A 21,081-nucleotide genomic window follows, 5' to 3' on the forward strand; every position below is an offset into this window, starting at 1 on the left:
CTTTCATACGTAAAGGTTTCGAATAGTTGCTGAAAGGTATTGCGAAATTTCGTGGCCACTAACGCCAGTGCATGGAATTCGATCTGTTACGCGTGAGTTCGATTGACATGAGCGTCATAACTTTGTAGCGGCGCGAACACTTTCGTAGAATTTTACTTGTGAATCAGATGCAGAGTTCTATGGCGAGAGCCGCTGTACGAAGCGCACCTCAGGCCTTTGTGTAATCGAGGCCCGTAGAGCGACACGTACACATAGAGAGACACGCACAGATACACACATGCAGAGACAAACGGACATGTACGGCTGAATATGCCACAGTGGCACAGCTCTCGACGTACATCGTGTTCGTCGCAAACGGTGTCCTGCAATCGGCTTCGTTTTCGCTGGTTATTTGCACATCCATATATGACGCAGTGACGCCCCGATGATGTTTTGTACTTGGATGTTGTGGGCACAGAAATACTTACACATTGAACACCCCGTAACGCACACACGCTACATGCACGCGAACGGGTCTTGGCAGCTCGGGGAAGATGGCGGCCGGTCGCTGGGTTCCGTAGTATGCGCTAGTGTTCAAAAGATGGCGACATGACGAACTTCTGGCTTCCGGAAAATCGTCTGCTATATACCGCGCGAGCGTTTCGCCATATGGTTTCGCTTTTGAATTCTGCAGCTGCGTGCTGCCCTATCAAAATAATGTGGTGCCTGGGCTGTGAAGTCTGCCAGCTGAAGCAACGCCGGACACAAGTTTCATCGTATGCCACCGGTATAGGAGGCGACGGAAACGACGGGTTCTTGCGATCCGTCGGCAAGTGTATGGCGGCGACAGCTCCATCGCTGTGCTCCGAACGTTTTGTGAGCGGCACGCTATAGCCGTAAGCATTTTGTCTGACAGCGTTTTGCTGTCTGAGAATTGTTGCACCGCATTGCGTGGTCTTAGTCACATAAAACAATGCTCACAAATACTGTGCGACACTATCAAAAAGTGAATTATGACTCGTTCGCTCATCTTCTCCCCGATTGCATAGAAGCTATATCTTGTTCGGCACGCTCAAGGCAACGCCGTAGCTGCCTGTAGACGGCCTGCAGGCTGTAAGTTTGCATTTCTCCCGGGTAGCCGGAAGTTGGGCGATTCCAGCATGCGCTGCTCCTCGTCGGTTTTCGATGCAGCTATGCGACACAGGGCAAGTGCATGCTCCGCGATCCAGAATAAAAAAAAAATTACTTGCGTGTCCAACGAAGCTGTTAGAAACAACCACTACAACTGCTGCAACTGCCGGGTATGCAATGCTTTATTACCTTAGACTAATGGTAGTGACACATTCGCTTTGCGGTCGCTGTGGTACACCGTGATGGATTCCACGACCACTTTCGCTACATTCGTGGCCAAGACCAAATGGAAAAACGAACTGTACCGCGCGGTTGGTTGACTGGGGTCGTTGCAGCAAGCGAGTCCAATGTTGTCCCTGAAAAACGACCGGAAAGATTCAGTCCTTCTTGTTGTGTTCCGCAATGCCAACATTATAAACTCGCCTACCGTGATGATCTACGACCGTGACGATTATTCCCACGCCGCAAGTAGCTTTGCCTGCGTGTGACAAGCGCGAGTAAAAGAGGGAAGATGACGGGAGGAAATCGTGTTCAACCCACCGCGTCGAATGTGCGCAATGCCCTCTGGAGCTCCCTGGCCGTCGCCACGTTAGCCGCTTGACAGCTGCAACTATTCGCGACTCCCCTCAAAAGCATTGCAGAAACTGCGGCGCTTCCCTTTCCACTAACCTGCGAGGCCAGGGGGGACTCAGATAAAACTGTAGGGAGGAGAAGGAGAGTGAGGAGAAGAGGCAGCTCCCATATAAGAGAGGGGGGGAGGTGACGTAAAAAGGTTGCGGGGAAAGAGGAAAAGCTTAAGACAAGCGGGCAACTTACGCAGGACGTGCCGAAGCAGAGCCGCATTAATTAAACCCCACCGCAGAGTCCAGGAGAGACAACGGAAGCGGTCGACCGTCAAATCAACACTTGCGTGCCCGCCCCGTTAGCTTTGCGGCTATGGCATTGATAGAGGCCGTGTATTTGATCCAACCGCGGCAGCCGCATTTCGACGGGGGCGAAATAGAAAACGCACCAGCATTTAGATTTTGGGACACGTTAAAGAACATCACGGTGACAAAATTAATCCGGAGTCGGCCACCACGGCTTAGTCCGAGTGTGGTTTTGACACGTGCATCTCCATAATCCGATTCCAGTTTAATACTTCTGCCACAATGCGATGTGCCATGTGAGGAAATGACAACGCTCAACCCTCTCAGAGGTTGTAAAATATGGCGCACAACAACGCCTCAAGCAAACACCTCTCCCTGTGTGTGTTCTGCGTACTCTGCGTACGCTCTTTGGCGGCAAAGAGCCCGCGTCGCCAGCTCGGGCCATCTCAACCTGTCGCATGTGCGGTCTTGAAACGTGGGGAAGGGTGAGACGTCGGTGGCTCTTTGGCCGGGAGGCGCGGACGGAGGCCTGTGACGGACCACGAGAAAAGGGTCGTTAGGGCGTCAATGGGCAGGCCGCGGGGGTCAAAGGGGCAACTTCAAAGCCAGAGGGATCGATGACCCGATACGTGGTCTCTTGAAAGACAGGCTGGCGCCGGAGACACAATCCATCTCTGCACTTGCAGTTTTACGGGCCCGCCGGAGCAGACGAACCACGCACAAGACTGCATCGTGAATCGGTGGGTGCGCTTCGGCATGCAGGGCGCCCTTTGCGGCACGCATGCAGTGCGCGATGGTTGTAATTAAGGTGCGAGGACGGGGCGGCGCAGACGTTCGTTCCCCGTAAGTGTTCTTCAAAGTGTCGGGATACTTTCCCACACATGTCGCAGAGCAGGACGGTTGGGATGCTGTTTGTTTATTTGTTGTTTGGCGGTTTCTTTCTCTCCCTCTATATCTGTGAATGTTCCGAGGAACGCACGGAGAGGGTGGGAGAGAGAGTGACCAGTGAGTTGACAGCCCAGCTGACCCAATCAGCTCACTGGGGTGTCGTGATTTGCCGTGAGGGGATTCGGGAGGAGCAACTGAAGCGTTAAAACCTGGCTCCCGACCTCTCACGGAGGTTCCGGGCGCGGGAAAGGTGCTCTGCACTTTCGGCTCTTCCGAGTTAAGGCGCCGGTGCCAGTGTAACCGAAGGGTCTTGACGTACGAACGGTGTTATCCACTATCGGCTATGTCGAGTTGATACGTCAGACCCACTGTAAACAGCTGTCGATGTAAATAATGTGTACATAAAGTCTTTTCTCTAAGTGCAAACGTCAATGGCGTTCCATATCTGATGGAAGAGGAGAAACGACGACGACGGCAGCTGAAGACAAGTTTCTCTACCAAGTAAGCTGGTTACGCCAGCTTGGAGCACTTTGTGCTACAAGTATAGCAATGCAGAAAATTTAGTGTAGCGCGCTTTAGGACCGGTTATTTCTAAAGTGTCGCTAGACTCGCTCGCATTCAATTTCGAAATTGTTGCATATATGCCCTGATGCTAAAAAATGAGAAAGTTAATTCGCGAATATTAATTCTTACACGGACATTGTGATTTCTCACCTAACGTCCGCCGTCGGCTCCTCCCTTAATGTGTAAAGTGAACACGAACGTCGAGCACTCCTCTGTAACAGTTTTTCTTGGGTGGACCGGTCTCGCTATCTAGCGCAGAAATCCCCACGGCACGCGCAATTTACAGCGGCCGAACCAGCCCAAGCCGCCCGCATTCCATCGCTTCCGCACACTGAAAAGATTTTGCGCCAAAAAACACAACGCACACAAGAAAGACGACAACACCACGGGCGCTTGTGTGTGTTGTGTTTTTTGGCGCAAAATCTTTTCAGTATGCAAGATCACCAACTAGCCCAGCAGTTAACTCTTCCAAAGTACATCGCTTCCGCCCCCTTTCGCGACAGACGCTGCGAGTTCTCGTGGAGCCATCTAGTGGCAGCCGCTAGCAGTCGCCGCGGCGACCGGAAACGGCGGAGCCGGGAAATGCCCTGCACACCGTCGCTTCCGTTATGCCTGGTCTTCCGTTACGTCTGGCTCTAAATCGCATTTGCTCGAAATCAACGGTTACGCGACTGTGTGCACTCCACTACAATTTGATTTCCCTCCTTTCGGGTCTCGACAAATTTCGTTCCCGCAGGTTCGGCGCCTGCTGCGCCCGTTTATTCCTAAACCGGAAGTCCGAGCAAAGGGGGCGCGAGACCGTTAAGCCTGTTTCACATGATGCGACTGCAACGACGAAAATCGGTGCTGTCGCACGCGTCGCAATGCGATTTTTAGAGGACTCATTTCACATGATTGCGATGTTAACAATGCGACTGGTGCGACGCCCAGGGTTGCTTACTGCCAGGTTTCGTGGCACACGCTGCATAATTCTTTTATTGTAGTGAATAAAACGTTTACACTATAGTATTATTGACTTCTTTTAATTATAAGCAAATAATATGTACGTTTACTCATTTAAAAACGTTAGTTAAGATTTGTCTTGGGGTGCGCGACGGCGGTTTCTGTAGTTCAGTGCGACATCGCGCACGTAAACAGCTGTTCGTAGGTGGTTCAGCGGTGTGTGTTGCCTTATCTACCTTCTATGACCGTTTTGTTCTGCCTGTGCTACTACAATCTGCAAGATGACCTATCGACAAGTTCATATAGCTACCCTCACCGTATATGCAGTATTCGGAATTCGGCTGCGACGAAGTTGTCGTGTCAGCCCAACAAGATCCTCGCGCTACCCGTGCTCGGCGTCAGCGTCTAGAGAAATGATGCGTGTATATTGCCTGTCATTGCGCATATGTGGTGCCTGCTCCTAGCCATATTCTTACGCCAAACGCAACAAGAAGCACCAACCCGAACGCCCGCGTGTGCCCCTGAACGAAGCCTCAAACGATCTGTGTGATTACGACGTGGAATGAAAATTGTGTTGTGAAATTCAACCTTAGCGCTAGCCTGGTTCGTCCATCGCCGTGCTTGCGCTGCGAATATATATATGGGAGCCCCCTCTCAATATTTCTAAAGGCGCAAAAGCCGACGCATCAAATGTTTCGAGCAGTTACCGTCACTTTTGTAGAAACCTGTACGTTGTAACATAGCATTCTAAAAGACACGCTTCTCGTCCACTTTGTTGTCCCGTGTCTCGCGCTGGTAGTATACTCGGAACTTCTAACAAGAAGACCATATCAATACGCGCTATTCATAATGCAGGATCGTAGGCCCACGGCAGGCGCACTTGCCATAGAATTTTTCAGCTTTCTGCTCATCCTCGCACGCCTCTCACGGTTAGCCTGTTTTGTGGAAATAAATATTATTATATTATTAATGTTATTAGATATTATAGTTTCTTCACTGTAATTTATAGCAATCGTCCAGATTTCTTAAGCTAGTCATGCATTTAACCTGTATTAGATCAACATTGTTACGACATGCTTATGGGAGTCATTTCAAACTAGATTGCTCAGCCAGAGAAAGTACAAATGCAAGCCTCAATGTTTATTCCAATTTGGTATTCCTATACATTATATTGTCAGAATTTTATGCCTGCTTGCATTTCCTGCAATTCAATGTTCAGAGCTGGAAAAACTGATTCCTTTTCTTGCTGTCGAATGGCTGCTTCAATGTCGATAGCAAGCTATAATTATTCATTTCGAAAGTGTTAAGCAATGACTATATGTCTAAGCTTATCAGTGCGTTTTTGTTCCACGAACACTTTTAAGTTTTCTCTCTCCCTCTCATTGACAGCCATGGAATGAAACCGTTCACTTTCATATGTATCAGAATGCAAACATTCTGAAATTTGTCCTGAACATTTGTCTGCGTCCTATAGTGTGCATGTTTGTATTAAGTTCTGGGGTTACAATCGCAGTGATCTACACATATTGTTATATTGCAAGAAACAAATTTATTTCACTTTGTTTTCAAATCTACAATGTGGCCATGCAGTAACGACTGCATTAATAAGCAAAAAAGAAAACTGCAGATTCAGTGTACGTGTTGGAATCTATGCGAAGTGAAGTTTTTGTCAAGTGGTCAATTAAATGCTGTTAAAGTAACTGCGATATATACCATTTGTCTTATTTTCAACAATCCAACTTGTCATCTTTTGCAAGGTTTGCTTATGCACCGCATAGGTCACAACCTTAATGTCATGTAATCTTTATGCATTACACTGTTCACAAACCATACCGAAACGCAAACGGCAGTTAATGTAGATGCACGCTGCGAGACATCAACACAGTGACGTTTGTTGAGCAAGGAATGGTGCGAGGTGTATGCAGATGAATGAATGACGTGCTTATGTACTTATTTATTTATATACCTCGCAGGCTGCAAGGTTGGAGTATTATGCAAGGGGGAATAAAAAAGTTGTTACAAAAGGAAGAAGGGCACAACATTAAGAAAAAAACAGCAAAAAAAAGCAGTACCACTACATTGCACCAACTAGCCCAACGTGTTTTACTGGCACATTATACAATACTTAACAAACAATAACAGAAAAAGTTACTGCCCATGCACCCTGTACAGACGGTAAACCAGCGAAGCTGAAATGTGCAGCCCCGGTTTTTATCACTGGGTTAATTCCAATGGCTTATTAAAGTCTTTCTATATTATTGGTTATGTCTGTGTTTCTTAATGAGGTTATGCACATGTTTGGCTTGGGTTTATCACATTGTTTATTTGGAATGCCGCACATTGCACTTTGCAAGATCACCATCTTCGAAAGTGCAATGAGCAGCGGTTCATTGTGTTAATCCAGGTGGTCCGTCGAAGTCTTTCTGAATTATGTTACGCATTTGTGTTTTGTAATGCGTTAATCATAATGTTTATGACTCAGTTATGCACTGTAGTTACCAAGTGACACACCGGGGCTGCACATTTCATTTAATTAAATACAGGGACACATTTTTGAACCTATAGGGAAGTCTGAGAGAGACTTCTGCACGCGCGCTCTGCTGCTAGAGAGAAATGACGTCACTATCGGTGTAGCCATTGGCCCGCCACACCTTTGCTGCAAGATAATTATGACATCATCTTGTCTTAACCCCGTCCCACTCTGTGTCCCTTCCTTGGAATAATGCGTAGATAAGTGTTTGTGTTAAATGCATAAGCAATTTCTATGTCTACCCAACAAGAAATGTCTCCGTCCCTCATGTAAGACGAACAATGGCTCACAACCCCCGAAACAATGGCTCATACCCCTACGCTAGGGTTCTTGTGATCGGACCATGAGTGTTTCGCCTAGGCATATACAGCTTCACTCTAAAAAGAATGAACACCTTTCTGCTAGATACCAAGATAATCTCATGAGGTGTTCTAACAAATGAAAGTTTATTGACCATGCCGAGTAAATGCTGGTCGACAAGCAATAAGTCGAATTTACATAAAAAGCAGAAGCAAGATCTGATGCGTGTCCATACAGATCCCAACAGGAAACGCATCCATCTCTGAAAGTGTAACAGCGGCCATGCTGACACAAGATTCTCCCAGTGTATTTGCATCTACAGCATCCATAATTTCTCTAGGCAGCCGATCTCCACAGAATGCTAGCTTCTTCCTCTACAATGCACTCTCCACATCTGAGCGTGCATCGTAGAGGAAGAAGCTAGCATTCTGTGCAGATCGGCTGCCTAGAGAAATTACGGAAGCTGTAGATCTAAAAATGCTGGGTTAATCTTGACATCACGGCCCCCGCTAAAAATGGATGCATTTCCCGTCAGGAAATGCACATGAATTTTTGCTTCTCCTTTTTGTGTATGTTCAGTCTATTGCTTGTCAGCGAGCATTTACTCGGTGTGTACATTAAACTTTTGATTGTTAGATCATCACGGTTCTCTTGTTTGTCCTATGTGTTCTTTGGTGCCATTTGCAGCCAGGCTATTCGTTTTTTTTTTAGACTGCAGCAAGTCACTTTAATAGCCCTCATGATACCTTATAAAATCTTTTATTTGGCCAATGTAGCAAGAATTTACAGTGTGAAGCAGTAAGAACAGGGTATGCTAACTTCTAATTAAAAGGTTTATTGTGAAAGTGCAGTGATCTATAAAGGTTACCACAAAGTAGTGCAGCAATAAAACCTGATAAAGACTAGTGCTTGATGAAACCAAACATAAAAGCAGGAAAGGGAGAAAATACGTATAGATATACAAGTCCAGGGAAAAAAAACAGTGATGACCAAGTGTGCAAGTGGCTACCTTCCAGGAAACTCATTTTTTCCCCAATGGCATGGAACTGGAAGAATGTGCTTGCATTGCATAAGCAAACTGTCAGTCTGTCTATTGGAATAACAACAGTGTTTCTTGAAAGGTGCTGGCATGCAGGATTGGCAATTGTAATTATTTTTTCCTGCACTTGGAATTTTTCTCTATTTTCTTTCTGTAGCATATTTATTTATGTTTGGCTGCATCAAGCACCAATTTTTATCTATCCTTCAATGATGTCTTTCTTTTTCTGGGGAAAATTCGGGGAAGGCAGGAGATGGAAATTCAAGACGATGAGCAACATGATAACAAGGTGAAAGTAGGAGCCAACGTTTCCACACGTGGACTTTGAAGAAGACAAGTCCACTTGTCGAAACGTTGGCTCCTGCTTTCACCTTGTTCTCGTTTTGCTCATCGCCCTTTTACAACTCGCCACATTTTTACAAATGAACCTCAGTTGAAAGTTAGTCCTCATCCATATCTAGTGTCATCCTGTTGATACTGCTCCATGCTATGCACTCTTGCAACATTTGTGTGTGTATGTGTGCACACGTGTGGATTTGGATGCGAGATCGGGCCCTTGGGCAGAGGTATCATTCTTCTCCTGTGCAGCCTTATGAATTCATTAACTATACTGCAACAGAAATGCAATGGACAGGAACGAAGTGAACACACAGAGCGCTTCGTTCTTGTGTGTTGTCTATCTGTTGCACTTTAGTTAATAATGAATACACACAAACTCATCTAGTTTTCAGTTATTATGTCAGGCTTATAAGCCCGCTTGTGTCCTGGAATAACTGCATGGCTATGTATCCTGTAATTTAATTTCTGGCCATGTGCTGGCAAGTCGCGTGTTAATCTCTTGATTTTCCTGACAATCTTGTGTGATGTGCAGGCCCAGACAGTTTCTGGTGAATCCATGCAGGGTGTTGTGCAGGGTGTAATCTGCATTACAAGTGCTGCTTTGATTGCTTTCCGTTCAGCTTTTCTAGGTGTAGGATGACCTAAAATGGTACTCACTTATATGGGGTTTAGTTTTATGTAGTGTCATACTACTGTTACACTGCTATTGCCAGATCAGTGTACTATATGTGCCTTATGTTTGCTTGCATCTTCGTGATTAGCAACCTCCTGTGTTTGTTTGGCAGCTGCATATAATCTCCTGGCCTAATTGTTTGTCCCCATATTTCACGGTATGGGCCTGTTGTGTTTCAACTTCACGTACTCCCGAGGTTGCCTTTCTGAAGGGAGGGGTGTTTGCATCTCATATGCTAACTGGCATAGTATCTTGGGACGAGGTTCTGAGCTCTTGAGACAAAGAATTTGTGCTGCAGGCTGCAACTCTACTCTGTCTAGGTGCTTGTTCGTTAGCTCTTTCTCATAGAGGTCTTCAAGCATGGTACAGTTGGAAAGACCTGTTATTACTACCCGATGCCTGTATTCGATGAGTTGTCTTTTTTGTGTGCTGTTGGTAATTCATACCGTACCATACCTTGGACACAAGCACAGCATCTGCGATTTTCTATAGTATCCGCTCGCCCACCCCCGTTATTTCGAGATTATTCTTTTCACCAGGTGTGGAAGTTGCATCCAGGCATTGCATAATTGTTTCACCCACATGCTGGCTCTGCCGTCATGGGCTTACACTAGCTGAGGATTTGTGGATGTTGACTTGCGGGCATATTTGTCCAGCTATGTGGATCACTATGTGCAATCTGGGGTAGTTCTTGATTCTAGTCTTTCTTTTTTTCTGACGTCGATATGAGCTGACTTATCAGAAAGCGAGAGGCCAGACTAGCCAAGAAAGTCTGCAGTGTTGTCGAGGGCTTGTTGCATCATTTTTGATTTCTGTATAAGATAGCTTTCCCACAGACTGTAATACACCATAGGCTGTAGTGTTTCTTGTAGTATGCCCGTGTTGTTGGTGTGTGTGGGCTAAACGTACCTCCAACTCTCACCTGGAATTTTCTGTCTTTCAGAAAGTTAGTTTAAGTGTTCTACCAGAAATGTTTTTGCACATCGTTCCTCTTATTAGAGCAGCATGAGGTACTGCTGTTAACCCTTTAATGACGAGACATATAATTACCGAGAAAACATGTTTATTGTTCTATCTAAATATGCAAAACACGTCAAGAGTAAGCATAATCAACAAAAAGAAAAAATATTTTGCAGAAATTTTTCAGCAATAGAGGGAAAACCCCAGGCAGGAAACTGGAAGTGGGCTTCACCCCATTGAAGCCACCTAGCTTTATTTTCTATTTGTATAGACAGCTATTATCATATGTGAACCAGAGGTGCCCATTTCATTTGCTTTACATCAGATGTGCGACACCAATGCAGCTGCATACGTTGCATTGGCCTGTCTCCTCTGAACTTGCTTGCACAAGACAGTGAGTCGCGTGCCAAACTTCTTCTTCCTCGTCCAGTGTTCCTGCTCTAAACCAACAAATTGACAACCAACAACGCTTGCTGCTTGTCATTCAGTGTTGGCTGAAGACATTTAGCTAGAAACTTCGTACTCGATACTTAAACTCGACAAGAAAAAAATTCTTTTTTGGTGTGTTGCCTGTAGGCAACACTCGTCAATAAAGGGTTAAAAGCCTCTTCACTCTGTTCATTTTTTCATAAGCGGTATTACACAATGTCCTGCAATAAAGTTTCTGCTGCTTATGGCCCACTCATATCTGCCAGAAGGGACAACTCTTGAAAAAGGTTTTCTTTGTGCTATGTGTGCGACGTAGTATGAGCATTCATGCCTTGACATTTATACATCTGTATAACCAGCTTCTTGACAGAGTACTTGCTATACCTGATCATGCTTACTTGTGCAGTGCTGTTGAACAATACATATTGATGCAATGAATATTTACACACTTGAATTATCACGAAAGATGGTTGTTTTACAATTCTGCGCTTTGCTTTCTATTGGTGTTAGATTTTGCATAAGCATGCCCCCCGTGCAATAGCATTTTGAAGTGTAAGGGTTCAATAAAAGGTGATGAACTAAATCTAAGTGCAAGAGCTTTTTTTCGCACCTATGACTCCCATCGAAATGCGACTTCCATGGCTGGCAAATCAATCCCTCGCCTTGTGTTAGCAGCAGAATGCTATAGCCACAGTGGCAGGTGAACAAATTGAAGAACAATATTTCTGTCTATAATTTTTTTTCTTGCCTGTATGTAAGTAAAGTTTGGAATAAGTTTGTCATTGCAAAAAAGCCCAGTTTGTGTTCTTTTATTGAATAAACCACATATTGTGTATAGTTGAAATGCAGAAATTTGTTCTAAAATCCTCAGGTGATATATGTTCTTGCAAGTAGCATGGTATTTCATTACTTACAAAGAGAGTAATCGCAGCGGATATCGTTATATGGGTTTACACACTAATATATGTGATCACAAACTTATCAGAAACTTACTAGAAACATGTAAGGCATGAATGTTTCTGCACACTTGATCAGCTGTGAACGTGCAAGAACTGCTTGTACTGGCTGACTTCACTGCACAGTTTAGATTTACTTTTCTTCAGCGTGTCGTTTTATACTGTTTTATCCACACAAGAACAGGGCGTTTGCCTGCTTTTCGCATTGTTGCACGAGTTCTACATAATTGTGCAGGAGGGTACGTTGTCACTGTATTTACTTAATCTACTAGCTGTGCAGTTAGTTACCTTGCAGAGCAAGTGTTCATACAGATGCAGTAAGGATACAAAGTCCGCAACATAGTCAATGTTTATTGGTTTCTGTGCAAGAAAAAAAAAATTCTCCAGCGAGGAGGTGCAACTAAACGTGCATGTAATATTTTATTCAAGCCACGGATTTAATGCTATCGTAGCAAATTCATTACGATAGCCTACACTTTTGCTCTGTCAGATTTAATAAGAGGCAAGATAAGCTTTCAAGATGCATCGGGAAATTCGTGCTTGAAAACCGACAAGAAAATGCAACTGAACGGTACCGCGTTCAGCGCAACGTTGAAACTTCGGGTACTTTGCTGTCTTGTCATTTGCCCTTGACGAGGTTGAAATAATTCAAGCTGCTCCGTAAGCGCGATTTTTGCATGCTACTCAAAACATTGTAGCGACCTCGTCGTCTGCTGGGGATCGAACACCTCCTAGCACTGACAACTCGCAAAGGCGTACGAAGCAAACGTGAAAATGCACTTCATTTGCTGTGCAGAGTGTCAACAAACGCATAGAAATCGGAGAATGCAATCTGCGGTACAAGTTTTTTATTCTCCCTTCGCGTACGTACCGAATTCGACGATCCACGTCTCCGTGTATTTGTCGATCGAGACGCCATCTTCCAAAACAAACCAGCGAAATAGCTCCTTTGGCAGCTCTCCGCGCAATTTCGACGGAAAATCGCAGCGATCGGTGCGACGGTGCGACTGTGCGACCAACCGGTTGGTCGCAGCCGAAAATCGGGGGGTCGGCACTGCGACTGCGATTTTCATCGCAAACGACGGAAATCGCACTTCCGGTGCGACGAAAATCGCATCATGTGAAACAGGCATTACACGGCTTCGGCGTTCGCCTCACGCACAGGCTCGTAGCGACGTGCACACTGCTTTCGCAGACGACGTGGTTTGAAAAAGGATATGTTTCTTTGAGTTAGGTGCAGTTCGTAGGGTTGTTCTAGTGAGCTACACACACGCACACACCTACGAACCGCGATCGATGAGCAGCGCATGTGAAACGACGCACGGCTTCTGTGCCCCTCCCCTCCCAAAAGAAAAGAAAACCCTCGCTTCATCGAAGCTTCACGCAAACGCTCGCGCTCAAATCACTGTTGAGAGAAAAAAAAGAAAGGGTTTTGGTGCAGTGGGGCAGGGTTAGTACCTCGAGCTGTGTCACTCCAATCGGCGATTATGCAATACACGGTTGAGATGTCGCACGGATTCACGGCGCTCGCTTGCCTCGTAAGGAGATTTTTCTTGCCTGCTTTCCTGGTGATAACGTCTGCGCCCATTCGGAACTGGCTCTGCTAGATATGATAAATATTCCCGATAAAGCTGGCTATACGAGCTCGTCGCGTTGGCGGCTGACGTGCACAGGGGCAAGTCACGAACGGGGAAGCCATGGGTGAAGCCATGTTGAACGTGACGTCGTCGCGCCTTGCTACCGGTAGTGTTTTTAGTCGATTTTGTCGACTTGGCTAATGTCTATGCTTTTGTCGATAAAATTATAATTTGGGAGAAAAAAGTGTTGCTTTTTTGCCCCACTGTATGGGACTTGACGTTATCGACCGTTATTCTGTCTTACGTCACCGCGTTGTCGAGAGTATCTGAAAGCGCGTGTTGTTGAACCTCGCGTCTGTTATTCCAATTTATTAATAAATTAGGTAATAGTACAATATTTTAAACTAGAAGCACAGCGGCAAAACAATCCTAGCATTCTATAAAGCGAGTATCTCAGGTGTAGTGCTGTAAAAGGGGCGTTATATTGGCACGGGCTGATGAGGGCACTAGAGTTTATTTTCAGGTCTGAAACGGTGTGTTCAGACCTCGGTCCGATGCTCTTTATCGCTTCTCGGCCTTTTGGCTAAGATCAAAGTGTAGTATCTGTTCTTATCAGCTTAATATCTGATACGGGTCCTATTTGGACCCAAGATATTAAACTTATTTTTGGAATGGGGCGGAGTGCTTGAAGCTTGCTTCACCTCCGCCACGGGTTGGCCCGGTATTGCACTGCCTCCGGGATCGGCCCACTCACCCCTACGGGGGTGGGGAAACCTTATTCAATCCAAAATCAGACTTAGATGATATCTATATTAAGTTGTCATAAAGCTGGCAATCCGTCTCCTAGGTTCCTTTTGCCCCGCGTGGTATTTGAAAGGCTCAGCCTCTGCACGACTGAGCAGTGTGGAAAAGCCAGCTTCACTTTCACGCTTGGGCAGGCTCTATCGCACTCGTACAGAAACAACCTCGAACAGTTAAAGGCACGTTCTCAATTTTTCGAGCAATATGTACGTGCGTTAAACCTTAGAGCGCTCACCATTAATGTGCATGGCTTTCGTAACGTGCAAAAGGAGGCATTCGTCAGCTTCCGACCTCGTCTTGCTGTAAGGGACGATTAAAAAAAAAAAATTAAGCGATGTGTTGGAGTTCAAACCCGCTTTATATATTGATAGCTTCTTTTCGTACGCCACCACGCGTTCGAGCGGCGTCGGAGTGCCCATAATATGTTGCGCCTCCATCGCGTATGCTTCGACGCGTTCGGACGCGTGCTGGCGTTCGACTGCACATTTCACTCCGTACGCATCCGATTACTGTGCACTCGTGGTCCGGCAGAGTCTGCAAATTCCAATAGCTTTTTAACATGATTGGATGTATATATTTGGATGTATGTATTCTAGATTCGCGTCCGGTAATTTTTTTGGGCGACTTCAATTGCGCACTCCATTCGGATGCACATGTTCAGGGGCAGGCCAAACGGCAACACTAGGGAGTTAGGTCATGGTTAGGTCGTCTGGTGCAGCAGTTTGCGCTTCTTGACGCGTACGAACTGCTTCACGGTAGTACGTAGGTTTTGAATGGCGTCGCGGGGCGTCGTCGAGTAGGTTAGACAGAGCCTATTTCCCGCGATGTCTTACGAGTGACGTCCCCGTCGCTGAAGTACGTTCATTCCAACCTTCACCTGTATATGCGTAAGTGGTCACCGCCCCTTCGAACTAGTGTTAGAGGTATACCCTAAGGAACGCAGTCAGCTCGGATCCCATGGCGTCTCGACTGCCGCGTCCTACGCGACCTCGACTCCAAAACTGGATTACTGCGGGCTGTTAGGGCGTCGCTTGTCGGAGCCGATCCAGACGACGGGGATGTGTTAAAGGAGCAGTGACGTCATCGCTGCAGTGCGCCGGGGCGAGCGCTCCGGGATCGCGTCTCCGGAGAAATGACGGCGTTGGTGACGAAGTTTTGCATCGCTCAGCCCGACGGCCGACGGCCGACGGGCGTTACGTGCGCGTGGAAGGACGAGCTCGTAGAACGCGATACCAGCGGCTGGTGCGCGCTTCCTCGCCGCCAGCTGCCGCTTGGCGCTGTAGGCGTGCGCCGTGTGTTAGCGTCGCGTGCATACCCCGAAGTTCTCAGATACGCTCGCCGCGCATGTATTCGTCCGGCGGGATTACCGCGGCCCGCTCCTTGGAATCGGGCGCCTATAGCCTGACGTCGGTTGTCGCGAGTTGTACGACTTTGTCGCGCACTTCAGAACCGTGACACAAAGGACTCTCTCTCTATCAACGCTGCCCGAGCGTCCGCTCATTCCCCGCTGAAGGCGCTGCCACGCGTTGCCAGCCAATCGCGTTATCGTATAGCGAAATTCGGTCTTTTTAGGTGGATTACCTGAAAAGGCAGACACTTCTTGCGCGACAAATCGCAGTGTCCAGGCTGCTAAATACAAATGTCCACCCACTAACTCTTTATTTATTCACTTAAGCAAACGTGTTCCAATTGCGAAATTCAAGCCGTCCAGTTGTGAAGAAGGCATGCACGTGCAGCAGAAATCTTGAGACAAGGGCCGTTCTCGATCCACATATCCGCCTCTACGTTATGCTAAAGATAAGCGTTACACTTAAGATCCATTCGAACTGTACGACGCATGCGTTTGGGAAACTTAGCCGGAACTCCCGCGTATTGGTAGCGCGCTTTAAAAGGCCAGTTATTTCGAAAGTGTCGCTAGACTTGCTCGGCTTCAATTTCGAAATCGCAGCATATATGCCTTGAAGCTAAAGAATGAGAAAGTTAATTAGTCAATCGTGTTAATTAGCTACATGGACATTGTGATTTCTCACCTGAGGTGACCATATGTGACGACAACAGCAGCGAGAGTGCGGTCCCAAGAAACATTCAGTCACGGGCCTTATCAGTCTACTGCGCCGGAACCACGACCGGCTTTATTACATATGTAATAAAGCCGGTCGTGGCCGGAACACAAAGCCCGTTTTTAGGCTGTTTCTCTGTGACGAAAGTCTATTTTTTTTAAGTTTTGAGATAAAATACATGCGCACTACGGCCTCAAGGATAAGAAATAAAATTCTTCGTATACCTTACGGTGACCTTGACTTGTAAAATTGTCGATATGTACAGAGGAACAGCGCTCAAAATATGCGGGCTCGGATTTTAACGCGCTCCTGCAACTCAAAATTTCGCCGCGAACGCCCGTCTTGCTTGCTTCAATTTAGCGGGATATACGTCAGCGAGCAAAACCGGAAGCCGTCCAGGGCCTACGTTTGTGAACAGCGAAATGGAGTATATCGTGAGCGTTAAATAAAAGGATAAACGATTTAAACAGGATGTTCCGTGGCCGCTCCCTTTTGCGAAAAAGTTAAAGAGAAAAGTGTGTCACACATTTCATCGGCAACCCGTCGGCTCCTCCCTTAATGTTGCAGAAGCGAACACGAACATCGAGTACTCCGTGCAACAGCTTTTCTCGGGTGCAACGGCAATGTTGCCACGACACATTAAAAAAATAGTAGTAGATTTTTTCGCGAAAGATCAGTAGAAATCAGTAGATTTCTAATGTCAATTTTTGCACTCAGTTTATGAGCCCACGAATTCAGCGCTTATATTAGTACTCTGTTGAAGTATTGTAGCTACCAGGAAATAGTACAAAAATTGACCCCGAGATTCTTAGCGATACTTTTGAAAAACCCGGGGATCTAGAGAGCCATTGTCATGCACGAATTTAAAAACAGTGAAGCCCTCCGATGGCCTATTCAAAGGCGTCATATGGTAGTTAATACCTGAAAGCTTTAGAGTATAGTATCTTCCAGACAGGGATAATTGGAGATCGCTGGGAGATGCCTCCATAAAGGCCTCCGTGCTGCAGTGCACATAAAAATAGGTTGGTCATGATGCTGATGATGATGCTGCTGCTGATGATGATCATGATGGTGTTGGTTTCGTAGTTGTGGGGTTCGGTAGTGCACCCACTTTCACAAATTCGCCGCCTCACCTTCTCCCATAGAGCTAGAAACTCTATGCTTTTTCCCCACTTTGCTCAAAGACAGAGGTAGCGCCACGTTTGAGAGTCTGGAAACGCAAGAATATATGTTAACCTCGGAGCCAACCACGTTTTTTTTCTCTCTCGCTAGGTGGCATCACATTAATATAACCTCTGTAACCTTTATAACCACCCATCCATTCATCCTCTGTACTGAAAAAGTTGCAGATTTCGCTTTTGTTTCAGTATAGAAAAGCAAGAAAATCAGCAGATTTAAGCGCTTTATCACTGAATCAGCAGAAAATTTTAAAAAATCAGTAGATCTACTGATAAATCAGCAGCCGTGGCATCACTGTGCAAGGTCTCGCTATGTCGCGCAGAAAGCCCGACACCACGCGCAATTTACGGCGGCCTCAACAAGCCCAAGCCACCATCATTGCATCCCTTCCGTACCTCCAGCGACATGTCGTCTGGTCGAGTGGTTGTGGCGCAACCTATAGTGGCAGCCGCTAGCAGCCGCCACGGTGACCGGAAACGGTGGACCCGTGGAATACCTTCGCACCGTCGCTTCCGTTATGCTATACCGTGTCTGGTATAAATCAAGTTTGCTCTAAATGAACGTTTATGCGACTGTTATAAATTTCACTGCAATTTGATTTTACCCTTTCGGTCTCGAACCGCTTCGGCGGCTGCTGCGCTACGAGAATTTCTCGGCCTTTTGGCTAAGATAAAGTAGTAGTAGCTTCTCGGCCTTTTGGCTAAGAACAAGTAGTAGTAGCTTCTCGGCCTTTTGGCTAAGAAGAAGTTGTAGTAGCTTCTCGGCCTTTTGGCTAAGAAGAAGTAGTAGTAGCTTCTCGGCCTTTTGGCTAAGAACAAGTAGTAGTAGCTTCTCGGGCTTTTGGCTAAGAAGAAGTTGTAGTAGCTTCTCGGCCTTTTGGCTAAGATAAAGTAGTAGTAGCTTCTCTGCCTTTTGGCTAAGAACAAGTAGTAGTAGCTTCTCGGCCTTTTGGCTAAGAACAAGTAGTAGTAGCTTCTCGGCCTTTTGGCTAAGAAGAAGTAGTAGTAGCTTCTCGGCCTTTTGGCTAAGAACAAGTTGTAGTAGCTTCTCGGCCTTTTGGCTAAGAACAAGTTGTAGTAGCTTCTCGGCCTTTTGGCTAAGAAGAAGTAGTAGTAGCTTCTCGGCCTTTTGGCTAAGAACAAGTAGTAGTAGCTTCTCGGCCTTTTGGCTAAGAAGAAGTTGTAGTAGCTTCTCGGCCTTTTGGCTAAGAACAAGTTGTAGTAGCTTCTCGGCCTTTTGGCTAAGAACAAGTTGTAGTAGCTTCTCGGCCTTTTGGCTAAGAAGAAGTAGTAGTAGCTTCTCGGCCTTTTGGCTAAGAACAAGTTGTAGTAGCTTCTCGGCCTTTTGGCTAAGAAGAAGTTGTAGTAGCTTCTCGGCCTTTTGGCTAAGATAAAGTAGTAGTAGCTTCTCTGCCTTTTGGCTAAGAAGAAGTTGTAGTAGCTTCTCGGCCTTTTGGCTAAGAAGAAGTAGTAGTAGCTTCTCGGCCTTTTGGCTAAGAACAAGTTGTAGTAGCTTCTCGGCCTTTTGGCTAAGAAGAAGTTGTAGTAGCTTCTCGGCCTTTTGGCTAAGATAAAGTAGTAGTAGCTTCTCGGCCTTTTGGCTAAGAACAAGTTGTAGTAGCTTCTCGGCCTTTTGGCTAAGAAGAAGTTGTAGTAGCTTCTCGGCCTTTTGGTTAAGAAGAAGTAGTAGTAGCTTCTCGGCCTTTTGGCTAAGAACAAGTTGTAGTAGCTTCTCGGCCTTTTGGCTAAGAAGAAGTTGTAGTAGCTTCTCGGCCTTTTGGCTAAGATAAAGTAGTAGTAGCTTCTCTGCCTTTTGGCTAAGAACAAGTAGTAGTAGCTTCTCGGCCTTTTGGCTAAGAACAAGTTGTAGTAGCTTCTCGGCCTTTTGGCTAAGAAGAAGTTGTAGTAGCTTCTCGGCCTTTTGGCTAAGATAAAGTAGTAGTAGCTTCTCTGCCTTTTGGCTAAGAACAAGCTGTAGTAGCTTCTCGGCCTTTGGCTAAGAACAAGTTGCAGTAGCTTCTCGGCTTTTTGGCTAAGATAAAGTAGTAGTAGAGTACGAATTCGATGCCAAACGATCGATCGGTTGGTTCATTGAAATTCACCCCCACCGTCGGCGTCCGAGACGCACCGTCAGAGACGGTCTGCACAGGCGGCTCAATGGGTGACTTAGGTTCGAAGGACAAAGCCGCTGCAGTAACGGACGAACAACAACTTGTATTTACAGGTAAAATTACAAGGTTCGGTTACAAGATTGCATAGTTTCAACAGTACATCGGTTACAAATAGCTACACTGGTTTGGACCACATAGGGCGACCCTATTTCGGCAGAGCCGATAGTGCTTAGCACCAAAGCCAGGTCCAGAACTCCTCTTCAGAGCGCTGCGGCCGCATTTTCTAGACGCAACGCTCCGCCCACAATCTTTGCTGGCGAATTGCCGCCGGGTTGCGTCTCAACTGGACAATCTGTTCACCAATCACTGCGTTCAGCAGAACTTGCGTGCGTGATTGGCCAGTCGAACAACCATCAATCTAAGAACATCTGTTTTACTACAGTTCACAGTGTAGAATCCTCACCCGAAATACACAATATACAACAACGAAGGGGTGAGGGTCACGCCAGCTGTACACATCGCAAGTTCCGAGCGACGGCTCACGAGCACAGCCGGCGCAACAAGCACTGACCAACAAAATACATTCACAAAACCCAAAAACCTGGGAACGTCGGGACCATGTTTTCAGTGCTCGAACACGTGCGCGACGCGACCGGATTCTAAGAACCCGCAGGCCATGCGGCGCCGTAAACAAGCAATTGTTTGCAAGCCAAACTGTCACAGATGAGCCCGGGATAATTGTCCACCCGCCGAGGTCGGCCTCGTGTCCGGGCCGTAAGCCGAAGAAGACGTTCCCACGGCGCCTCGGAACCGAGACAAAACCGCAGGCTCTTTTGCGGCTCAAAGAATCCCTACGCCGGTCAGCGCGCGGTGCAAAGCCATAAAAAGCAATGAGGCTGGCGCGCCTGCTTAAGGCCGCGCGATCTCCGTTGCCCGCGGCCAGACCCGAACCAAGCATTCTTCAAGGGCACCCATCAGTGCACCGCGGAAGTCAGACGCGCCCGCCCGTTACGGCGTTTGGCGCCCAGTCGGGGAGACCCCAGCTGGGAAGGAGTTTACCCCCGCCAGCCGGCCGCGCGCAAGGGAAACGCCTGCGGGGATTCTCAGGAAGCACAATGCGACGGGGGTCCGAAGCTCCCTTTTTTACTGTGATGCGCGACCGCTAATGTCGACCGCGACCGCTAATGGTCCTCTTCGCTCCCCTAACTGTGCGGCAGCCATGGGTGCCGACAGCGCGGTTACTCTGCTTGCTTGCAAGGACCCGCTCTGTGTCAACCGTCGACAGCCATTACTCAAGTGTGCAAACAATCTCGTGGAGACGCATGCCCCCTGCCCAGATGGCCCGCACCGTCCTTTTGGGTTTGTTTTGCAGCCGCCCGTAGCGGGGCTTACAAGTAGCTTCTCGGCCTTTTGGCTAAGAAAAAGTAGTAGTAGCTTCTCGGCCTTTTGGCTAAGATGAAGTTGTAGTAGCTTCTCGGCCTTTTGGCTAAGATGAAGTTGTAGTAGCTTCTCGGCCTTTTGGCTAAGATAATGTAGTAGTAGCTTCTCGGCCTTTTGGCTAAGATAAAGTAGTAGTAGCTTCTCGGCCTTTTGGCTAAGATAATGTAGTAGTAGCTTCTCGGCCTTTTGGCTAAGATAATGTAGTAGTAGCTTCTCGGCCTTTTGGCTAAGATAAAGTAGTAGTAGCTTCTCGGCCTTTTGGCTAAGAAGAAGTTGTAGTAGCTTCTCGGCCTTTTGGCTAAGATAAAAGTAATA

The 21,081-nt window shown here is 46.8% G+C and overlaps 1 long non-coding RNA gene and 1 other non-coding gene across 2 annotated transcripts; one reads left to right on the forward strand and one right to left on the reverse strand.

Annotated features, from left to right (window-relative positions):
* Window positions 1-1,274: 1,274 nt before the first annotated feature.
* On the reverse strand, window positions 1,275-13,305 carry LOC139047951 (uncharacterized). The gene is made up of 2 exons (XR_011507399.1): window positions 13,058-13,305; window positions 1,275-1,466 (listed from the first exon to the last, which is right to left on the reverse strand). It is a non-coding gene; the product is annotated as an uncharacterized lncRNA (long non-coding RNA).
* A 434-nt stretch (window positions 13,306-13,739) lies between these two features.
* On the forward strand, window positions 13,740-13,931 carry LOC139048183 (U2 spliceosomal RNA). Its single transcript, XR_011507615.1, has one exon. It is a non-coding gene; the product is annotated as a U2 spliceosomal RNA (small nuclear RNA).
* The last annotated feature ends 7,150 nt before the right edge of the window (window positions 13,932-21,081 follow it).

This window comes from Dermacentor albipictus, chromosome 7 (genome assembly GCF_038994185.2).
Source record: "Dermacentor albipictus isolate Rhodes 1998 colony chromosome 7, USDA_Dalb.pri_finalv2, whole genome shotgun sequence".
Classification (NCBI taxonomy): Eukaryota; Metazoa; Arthropoda; class Arachnida; order Ixodida; family Ixodidae; genus Dermacentor; species Dermacentor albipictus.